This window comes from Canis aureus, chromosome 5 (genome assembly GCF_053574225.1).
Source record: "Canis aureus isolate CA01 chromosome 5, VMU_Caureus_v.1.0, whole genome shotgun sequence".
Taxonomy (NCBI): domain Eukaryota; kingdom Metazoa; phylum Chordata; class Mammalia; order Carnivora; family Canidae; genus Canis; species Canis aureus.
The window spans coordinates 48,159,733-48,170,402 of NC_135615.1; positions in this window are offsets into that span (position 1 = coordinate 48,159,733).

The window sequence follows — 10,670 nt, forward strand, 5'->3', positions numbered from 1 at the left end:
GTTTCCAGCTTCACTGGATATACCATTTGTGACTTTCTCCTTTCATTTAAAGAGAGAATTTCTAGACATTCAAACCTGTTTGACCACATTTTCTTATCTAGCTCTCTTCTGAAAAAATCTCTGGCTGGGCTGCACCTGGAATCAACAATAGGACAATGTTTTGATTCCAGCTCCAAGGAGGGAACAGGAGAGTGAGTGTCCGTGGTGTAGATTTCACTCTGAAGTGGCTCCTCCAAGCGTGTCCACACTTTGGAACCTTCAAAACTTATGAAAACACAGATACCACTCCTGACTCCAGGCTCATGTAAGTAGCTGCTCTGGGGAAAAGGGACAAGAGGATCAACCACAGAAATGCTATCATCTGATCCTCTCCCACACGCCAGCTGACAACCACAGGTAGGGTTCTGCAGGCCCTCCAAGAAGTGTCCTGAGGGCCTGGGCAGCATTACAGCAGGGAGTGCCTCCTGTGGGTTCTATGCTCAAAGCTGAAGAAGCTATCAGAAGTAGCATCCTAAAGGAATGTTCAATAAAGGCCATAAGCAGTGTCAAATCAGGTCTCCAAACTGGGTCAAGAAAAGTAAAGAACCCAAGGAGATGAGAGCAGAGGAGGTACAATGAAACAGGCTTGAGCAGAACCTAGAGTAACTACAGATCTGCAATGCACAGACCTAGAACCAAGTCTCGGCCAGGAGTTTTTTAAAGAGACAAGGACAGCAATTCCATTGACCAAGTATTCTTGCCTCCTGTCCCCCAAATAGAACCTAAACCTGACCACACCTTATTATTATGACCCAGCTACCAATTTTCAGGAAATGCAGAGGATGGGAGACTATGGGGGGATGCAACCAGCAAAATCTGGAATTCGGGAGAGTCTATAATGAGCAGGTGTTTGCAACTGCAGGGAAGGGGGAGAGTAGAGGATGGAGGAAGAACCCATAAGAGATTTAAGGGACACATGAACTAATCACACTGCATGGACATTATTTGAACTATAATTCAGCCAACTGTAAAAATAATAAAAATGAAAGCATTTGAAAAACAATTATGAGATAATTGGGAGTTGGAACACTGAACAGATATTTACAGATAATCAGGAATTGCAGTTTAAAGTTTAAATTTTAAATTTAAAAATTGCAGTTTTAAGTTTTACATGATATTTGTATTATAGTTATCTTTTCAAAGCCTCCTTGGTCTTCTAGGGCAGTGGTTGTAGAACTTTGGCATGCATCAGAGCCACTCAGAGGACCTGTTAATCCACAGATTACTGGACCCTCCTCCCAGAGTTTCTATTCTGTAAGACTTTTGGGGGGCCTGAGAATTTGCATTTCTACCTAGCTTGATGATGGGGACATGAAGGCTCCTATTACTATTCTATGTACTTTTGTTATGTTGGAAATTTCTATTTTTAAAAGTTCTTTTTTTAAATAAGGGAAAAGAAAAAAGCATTTGACCACATCCAACATCCATTCCTGATTTTAAACACACACATGCACACACACACACACACACACACATCACAACAAACCAGAGAACAGAAGGGAGTTTTCTCAACTTAATAAGAATCTACGAACATCCTACAGCTAACATTATGATTAATAGTGAAAGAGTGAACACTTTCTCCTTAAGATCAGGAACAAGAGAAGGATGTCTGATTTTTATTCAGCATTGTACTGGAGAGTCTAACTAGTGAGTGTAATGAGGCAAGAAAAAGAAATAAAAAGCATCCAGTTTAGAAAGAATAACTAAAACAGTTTTTATTTCTAGATAACATGATTGTCTATGCAAAAAATCCTATGAGGTCTACAAAATAGCTCATGAAGCTAATAAGTTTTTGCCTTCTAAGCCTATATCCTATCATAATCTGGGGACCCCAGTGAATACTCTGATCCTCACTTAATACTATTTCCACATAGACTTCTTTAGGGTAGTGGTTCTCAAACTTGTCTCTGCATTGGAATCACTTGGGAAGCTTCAAAAACCACTAATGCCTGGGGGCACCTGGGTGGCTCAGACAGTTAAATGGTTAAGCGTCTGCCTTCAGCTCAGGTCGTGATCTCAGGATCCTGGGATCAGCCCGTCATCAGGCTCCCTGCTCCGCAGGAAGCCTGCTTGTCCCTCTGCCTCTCTTCCTGCTCCTGCTCTCTCTCAAATAAACAAATAAAATCTTTAAAAAAAAAAAAAAAACTAACAGCAAAAAACTCTTGATGTCTGGATTCCTTTTCATATACGTTGTTTTTAAATTGTCCTGAGACTGAACAGCCTGGGCATCGGATTTTCAGGAGATTCTAATGTGCAGTCTAGTTTGAGAACCACTGCCCTAGAAGCATATTTCTGGCCATGGAACTTCTCTGAACAGTGAGTTTAGGAAGTGAAACAGCAAGCCTGGCTCAGGCCCTACTGGGTTTTCTTTGGGATCTGCTTGCCAACAAAGTTGATTAAATCTGTTCTGCTCCCGTGAACCATGAATTTTATGATAATAGGCCCTGTGGCAAGGCGCACGGGGAACAGGAGCTAGGAGAAACCTGTGGCTCTCCAGGGGTGAGTAGGACAAGGCAAGTCTGTCCAATTTAGGCATAGAGAAGTTCCAGCAAGCCTACTTAGTGAACAGGCTTACAGCCATCTTGTCCTAACACTTACCTCCTCGACTTTTATTTGGAAATATTTCAAACCTACAGAAAAAAGTTCAAAGATTAGTCCAATGACACCTCCGTGCTCTCCACATACGTTCATCAATTGTTGACCCCCAGCCTCCCCTGCTGAACCCGCAGAGTTCAAAAGGCAGCTCCTAAATACAAGGGCATTTTTCTACTTAACCATAATACCATTTACCTCTCCAACTATCTCAAAATTTCTTTTTGAAGAAAATGAAATTACCTATTTTAAGGATCCCACACTGCATTTACTTGTCTTTTTACTCATCACGCTCTGGAATAGTCTGCCTCCTTTTTACAAGATACTGACACATTTGCAAAGGCCAGAGTGTGTTGCATAATACGACAAAAGCAATGAGGCTTCCTTGTGATTAGATTCATCTTAAATATTTAGCAAGAACACCATGTTGATGAGATTGCATGCTTCCAATAGCATCATATCAGGAAGATCGTGTCATTTGGTCCTATTATCTCTGCTGCAGAGTTTAATCACTTAGTTAAGGTGGCACCCACCTGAACTCTTCATTTTGAAGGTATCCTTTTCCTTCATACTTAATAAATAAATAATCTGTAGGGTGAATCGATGAGACCATATGAATAGCCTGTTCCCCAACAAGCTTATATCCAATGGTTTTAACATCCACTGGTAATCAGTTATTATAACAGTTGTTGCAAATAGCAATTTTCTTTTTTTTTTTTTCCTAAAGATTTTATTTATTCATTCATGAGAGAGAGACATAGGCAGAGGGAGAAGCAAGTTCCCTGCAGGGAGCCCGATGTGGGACTGAACCCAGGACCCCGGGATCACGTCCTGAGCCAAAGGCAGCCACTCAACTGGTAAGATTTCCGGGCACCCCATAAATTGCAATTTTCTAATTCTACCATTCCTTTTACGTTTTTTTTTAAAGGTTTTATTTTATTTACTCATGAGAGACACAGAGCGCGAGAGAGAGGCAGAGACACAGGCAGAGGGAGAAGCAGGCTCCATGCAGGGAGCCCGACGCGGGACTCGATCCCGGGTCTCCAGGATCATGCCCTTGGCTGCAGGCGGCGCTAAACCGCTGCGCCACCGGGGCTGCCCTCCTTTTACGTTTTTTAGCTGACATTCCACTATAAAATAAAGAGCGTTTGTCCCCTTTACTCCACTTCCGGCTTTTTTTCCATCTGCTGCTTTTTTGAGAATCATTAGGGACTCATGAATCTTTGCTTAGTTAACAAATCATGATTCATTCTTGTTATCTGTCTCTTTGAAACCAGCTCTCATCTTCTTTCAATATGTCCTTTGTCGTCTTTAAGAAGTGCTTTTATGTTTACTACAAGATATTTCAAGCTCACTTTGTATGTTTTGTGCCGGGTTAAGCTAAGTAACCAGGATAAAATCTGAAGCAAAACAAACACATTTGAGGCTTTCATGGAGCTTACAGTCTAAGGTGGAGGGTAAATATGAACCAGACAATTGTACAAATATTTAAATCTACTGTAAGTGCTCTAAAAATAAGCATGCTATTCTAGAATTCTAGAGTTCTAAGTGTACAAGAGGGGACTTGATATACTCTGAGTAGTTGGGAAGGCTTCCTTAAACATAGGACTATTGTGGACACTGCTGCTATAAACATTGGGGTACAGGTGCCCCTTTGGATCATTACATTTGTAACTCTGGGGTAAATACCCAGGAGTGCAATTGCTGGGTCATAGCGTAGCTCTATTTTCAACTTTTTGAGGAACCTCCACACTTTTTTCCAGAACTGCTATACCATCTTGCATTCCCACCAACACTGTAAGATGGATCCACTTTCTTTGCATCCTCACCAACATCTGTCATTTCCTGACTTGATTATTTTAGCCATCCTGACTAGTGTGAGGTGGGATCTCATTGTGGTTTTGATTTGTATTTCCCTGATGCCAAGTGATGTGGAACATTTTTTCTAGTGTCTGTTGGCCATTTGTATGTCTTCTTTGGAGAAATGTCTGTTCATGTCTTCTGCCTGTTTCTTGATGGGATTATTTATTCTTTGGGTGTTGAGTTTGATAAGTTCCTTATAGTTTTGGATGCTAGCCTTTTATCTGATATGTCATTTGTAAATATCTCCTCCCATTCTGTAAGTTGTGTTTTGGTTTTGTCTACTGTTTCCTATGAAAGAGCCCAGATGTCCATCAACAGATGAATGGATAAAGAAGATGTAGTATATGTATATACAATGGAATACTACTCAGCCACCAAAAATTGAAATCTTGCCATTTGCAATGATGTGGATGGAACTAAAGGATATTATGCTCAGTGAAATAAATCAGTTACAGAAAGAAAATTACCATACAATCTCACTCGTATGTGGAATTTAAGAAAGCAGAAGATCATAGGGGAAGAGAGGAGAAAATAAAACAAGAGGAAATCAGAGAGGAGATAAACCATAAGAGATTCTTAATCATGGAAACAAACTGAGGGTTGCTGGAGGGGAGGTTGGTGGGGAAATGGGGGTAACTGGATGATGGGCATTAAGGAGGGCACGTGATATGATGAGCACTGGGTGTTATATAAGACTGATGCATCACTGACCTCTACCTCTGAAACCAATAATACATTATATGTTAATTAATTGAATTTAAATATTAAAAAAAACATGAACTGAAAAATAGGAGTTACTCCATTCAGGGGTAAGGGGTTTGTGTATATGCTGGGGCCAGTGGTGGTGGTGGCGGCAGAAAGTAAGGGATATGGTCAGTTGAGCAGGTTTCAGACAGAGGTTAAGAGAGGAACTTGAGAAGCTCAAACAGTGTGGAGGTCTTTATTCAGCTAGGCTAAGGGACTATCTGTGTGGCAGGGAGGCTGGGCAGATGCTGACTGCATAGGGCCCTGAGGGGAAGTTAGAGGTTTTAGTCTTTATCTTCCAAGTAATGGGAAGCCATTAAACGGCTTAAGCAGGAGAGGGAGTCATAATTAGATCTGCATTTTCTTTTTTTTTAATTTTTATTTATTTATGATAGTCACACAGAGAGAGAGAGAGAGGCAGAGACACAGGCAGAGGGCTCCATGCTCTGGGAGCCCGACGTGGGATTCGATCCCGGGTCTCCAGGATCGCGCCCTGGGCCAAAGGCAGGCGCCAAACCGCTGTGCCACCCAGGGATCCCCAGATCTGCATTTTCAGACGAATAATGGCTAATACAGAAAAAAATGGGCTGGGGAAAGGATGCGTGTTAGCAATCAGATGGAAGGCTCTTTGCAGTAGTGCAGAGACCTGCCAAGTAATGCATTACAGGGTTGTGGCTGTGAAACATCACTGTCACTTCCTGTCACTTCCTGCCCCTGAAGCTAGCACACACCCATTCAGGGCTCTGGAAAGATTTCTACAGACAAAGGGGAAATCTAGTTAATGGGCTCCTCCCTAAGCTCTCCCGACCAGCCCCTACTCTCTCTGCTCCCTGGTTTTCTTTTACATCCAGTAGGGAAACACAAAGGTGTTTCCTTTGTGATAAGAGATGATCATGGTGAGTGTTTAGGAGCAGAAAGGTACACAAAGACAAAAACCAAACACCGTTTGGTTTCAAACATAGGGTAGAGGTCTCTGGAGGAAGGGACAGAGATGGAATGGGGGCTAGAAATTTGTTTAGCTCTTTGGTGAGGAGAGGGGAAGGATGGATGAGAGGCTAACGGGGCTGCTGGGCACAGGGCTTACCTTGACCCAACCCTTCCTCCAGAGGATCTGCTCTTCCACCACCATAAGATGTGGCATCACCAAAAACCTGCTCTGTGCCAGCTGTGGAAATGGTTTGGAAGGGGGAGCAGGGGTGATGGTGAAAGCAGAGCGGGAAAGAACAAGGTCTATGGTGAGGTGGGGACAGGGAATGTAGGAGAGAAGAATTTCAGCAGTGACATCAACCTGAATGATTCCTTAGAACCACACACAATTCACAGGCTATTTCAAGCATTGTGAGAGATTTTTACAAGCTTTCCAACTCTTTAAAAACACTGACATAACTCAAATATGTTTAAATAACTTTAAAAACAAATATATTCACATAACTTAAAGAACTTTAACATAACTCTGACACCAAATCTGACAGGCAGGGTAAACGCCAAGGGGAAGGAGGCAACATAAAAGCGATTATCTTCACCATTTTGAGTGTATGGTTCAATGGTACTAAGTACATTCACAATGTTGGGCTGCCAATCTCCAGAACTCTTGTCATCTTGCAAAACTGAAACTCTGTACTCATTAAATAACTCCCTGCCCCTCCCTTCCCCCAGCCCCTACCAACCACCCTTCTACTTTCGTCTCTATGAATTTGACTTTTCTAAGTACATCATGTAAGTGGAATCACACAGTACTTGTCATTTAGTGACTGGGTTATTTTATTTACCGTAATGTCCTCAAAGTTCATCCATGTCTTAACCTGTGTCAGCATTTTTTTTTCCTTTTTAAGGATGAATAATATTCTACTGGCCACAAAATATGCCACATTTTGTTTATCCGTTCATTGGTTGATGCACACTTGGGTTGCTTCCACCTTTGGCTAATAAAACAAATGCTGCAGGGTGTCTTGGTGGTTCAGTTGGTGAAGTGTCTACCTTCCCCTCGGGTCATGATCCGGGCGTCCTGGGATTGAGCCCCGCCGGAGTGTGGCTCCCTGATCAGTGGTAAACCTGCTTCTCCCTCTGCCTCCTGCTCCCCCTGCTTGTGTGCGCGCTTTCTGTCAAATAAATGAATTAAATATTTTTTTAAAACCCCAATGCTGCTATGAACATGAGTGTGCAAATATCTCTTTGAGTCCTTCAATTCTTGTGTGTATCTACCTAAAGGTACAATTGCTGGATCATATGGTATTTGCATTTTTAAGTTTTTGAGGAACAATCATAGTTTTCTCCATAGGGAGAGTTCCACTTTCTTCATATCTTTATCATCCCATGTTACTTTGTCATTTTTAAAAATAGTAACCATCCTCATGGATGTGTGTTTTTTTTCCAAAATTATAAAAATATATGTGTTTATTATGAAAATTGTAGCTTTAGAAAAAAGAAAAAGAAAAAGGAAAGTTAAAAAAAATTAAAACAGGTTTCATTTTAAAATGAAGCGAAGTGTTGCTACATAAATGTAAAAAAGAGGCTTTGCTTAAAAAATACAAAGATGTTATGAGAAAAATAGGCAAAGACTAGACACAAGAAAGGTGCCAGGGATGAAATAGAAGTAGCCTATAATTATGTGAAAGGATTGATATCAGGGGCTGCGGTGACAGGATGGGAGCTGGTGTAGTTCTCTGGCTACTTCCAATCACTGAGGACACAGAGTCCAGGGCCGTGGTGTGGCCACTGCAGCAGGAGGGTGGGGTTAAAAAATGCTTCTGTTCTGCTCTGCAAGGGCTGTCACCCAAATTGGCTTATCCATTTAATATGAGAACATGGAGGCTGGATGGCCCAAGGAAACATCTCCCTCCCTAATGCCAAAACTAATGATATATTTGAAATGCTCCAGAAGATATGGAAGAGAATTGAGTCCTTAAAAAGTTCTGAAAACACAAGTGAGTTGATTGAACTATACATTTTCTTTCAGAGAAAGAATGCTGGTGCTATTTTGGGAGGGAAAATAAAAGCAAGACTCTTAAAGCACTCTGTTCAGACATTCAGACGTCAATGCTGGATGGAAGTTATGATGCACACATGTCAGTTATCACACCCATAGCAAAGCACCGCCCTGGGGAGTTCTGAAGGCACCACAGCTCCCACTGAAGTCTGAAACCATGTGGTGGTTTCAGCCCCCAACACTTTGAAACACCTCTCACTAAGAGGTGACCTCTATGTCTCCTCCTGTGAATCTTGTAGGCTTGTGACGTGTTTCAACCTATGGAGTTTGGAAGAAGTGATGTCCAGTAATTTCTGGGATTAAGTCCTAAAAGGGCTTGCAGCTTTGCCCCAATTTGCTTAGAATGCTCAATCTACATACGCAGTTCCTTCACTAGGTCCTCCCCCCTAGGGCCCCTGCCACCGTGCTGTGAAAAGCTGAGCTGCAGGGAGGTCAAATGTTGATGCATGAATGATGGTCCCAGCTGAGTCTAGCCCTAGAGTTATCCCAGCCCAGATGCCAGATGTTTGAATGAAGAAGCCTCCAGATTTCAGCCTTCAGCTTTTCAGGACATTTTGGCCTTTTAAGTCTAACTGAGGCCCTAGACATCAGAGTAGATATGAGCAATGCATGCTGTGTCCCATCTGAATATTTGATTCACAGAACCTGAGAGCATGACAAATGGCTGATTGTCTTTTAATGCTACAAGTGTGGACAATTTGTTGTGCAACAGTAAATAACCAAAACAAATAGTTATTAGCACTACAAAGAAAGTAATTTAGCTACTGATTAAGATTATTGATTGACCTGTACCTGGTAGAAGACTTGGTGGGATCACAGGTGCTTAAAAATCAAAGAATTTAGAATATACAGCTAGCAGTCAAACTTTCTAGGAACTCTGTCTTCATTCCACCGGTAGAGTTATTCTTATGGGTGAAATCTTGTTAGGGCTGGAGGCAGACCCTCTTTGATCTTATGGCTGAGTTTACCATCAGTGGAAATGCCCTGTGGCTGTGGGATTTCACAATAATGTTTGATGACAGAGAAGATGACCTATAGGATTCTGCATGTGGGAAAAAGAAGATATGGTCCTACTGGCTATGAGCTCCTTAGAGCTCAGACCAGAAGAGAATATGATAATATAGTTCCTCATTGAGGACTTGGTATCTTATTGGATGCAGCTGTGGTTGGAATAGGGTCAGGTTAGAGGTAGAGGGCCCAGTCCCCCACTTACAGGGGTTCTCTTGAGGCTTAACAGGAGAATGAAACGGCTAGTTATAGTGCCAACAAATTCTGGGAGTCTGTAGTAAATACAAGGGGAGCAGATTGGGTATGAACAAACAAACCATAGAGTTACTTTGATTATGATTATTCCTGAGGGAGGTGGTGGGGAGAGTGGCTCATGTGGTGATCCTGGAGGGTCTACTATTAAGACACTTTCCACATATTTGTCAAGATCTATTACTGTAAAACACAGTGAATCAAACAAATGTAAGTGAGGAGCATCAATAAAAATTGCTGGAACTTTGATGGGCCCTTTGATCTGAAGGGCAGCTCATGGCCATTACAGAATCACAGGCTAGATACTTGATATACAGTATTTGCTACCAGATAACAACAACAACTACTACTACTGTTTGTCTACAGTTGCTACTGCTCCTCCTACTGCTGCTGCTACTACTACCGTTGTTACTACTACTGCTGCAACAGTATGTAGATATTAAAGATTGGCATTAAAGAAACTTTTAATAATAAAAGCAGTATTCTGGATACAAATTTAGCTCTTGGTTATGTAACAGTTTAAACATGTAAGAGTAGAAAGAGCAGTATAATAAATTCACAGTGTCAGTAATTATCACCTAAGGCCAATGTTGTTCACCTACAGCCCAACCACTGTTCCCCAGCCTAGCTTTCATAGCATCTCCCTGGAAAATCGTAATACCCTTCAGTTCTTCGGTCATATTTGGGGCCCCAAAATAAATCACATGAAGGGGCCCTAACCCACATCTGTTGCTTAGAGACAAACCCACCTGCGTCCACCCAAAACCAGTCCAACCAACCCACAGATCCACGAGTGGAAAGATAATTATTTGTTGTTGTAAACTACCAGGACTCTGAAGTTGATTGATATGTAGCATTTGCCAATAGTTACCTGAAACTTATAACAGAATATTAACAGTGGATTTCTTTTAATGAATAGAATATGGTATATTTTTCACTTTCCAATTGGGTTTTGTGTGTTTTCCCCATTTTCTACTTTTAAGCTGTGTTACCTATTAAGTTGAGGTGGGCAAAAGTGATATAATTTAAGAGTAGATGTGGGAGAAAAAACAAAACAGTGGAAATAATTATATTTCTTTTCACTCTATACTTAAACTAGAACAAATTGCTTGTTTTCCACAGGGCGGGCAAGGTTACCATCAGTCAAGCATTGGGAGTTTCACAATGTAAACAGTGTAAAAAAAAA